Here is a 250-nt window from a genome sequence, read left to right as displayed (position 1 = left end):
GACGGAGACGAGGGCGGCGACGGTGACAGGGCGGCGACGGGGACGGGGGCGGCGACGGAGACGAGCGGCGACGGAGACGATCGAGGGCGGCGGCGACGGCGACGGAGACGGAAACAGAGGAACAAACAGAGAGGGAAACTGAAATTTTCATAGCTGTTGTATATATAGAAGGCACCTTTAGTACCGGTTGGAGCCACCAACCGGTACTAAAGGCCTGTTTTGGCCAGGCCAAGCGGCGGGAAGCGACCCC

The sequence above is a fragment of the Triticum dicoccoides genome, chromosome 1B (genome assembly GCF_002162155.2).
Source record: "Triticum dicoccoides isolate Atlit2015 ecotype Zavitan chromosome 1B, WEW_v2.0, whole genome shotgun sequence".
NCBI lineage: Eukaryota > Viridiplantae > Streptophyta > Magnoliopsida > Poales > Poaceae > Triticum > Triticum dicoccoides.
The sequence above is the reverse complement of the archived record's forward strand: the minus strand, read 5'-3'. Positions refer to the sequence as shown.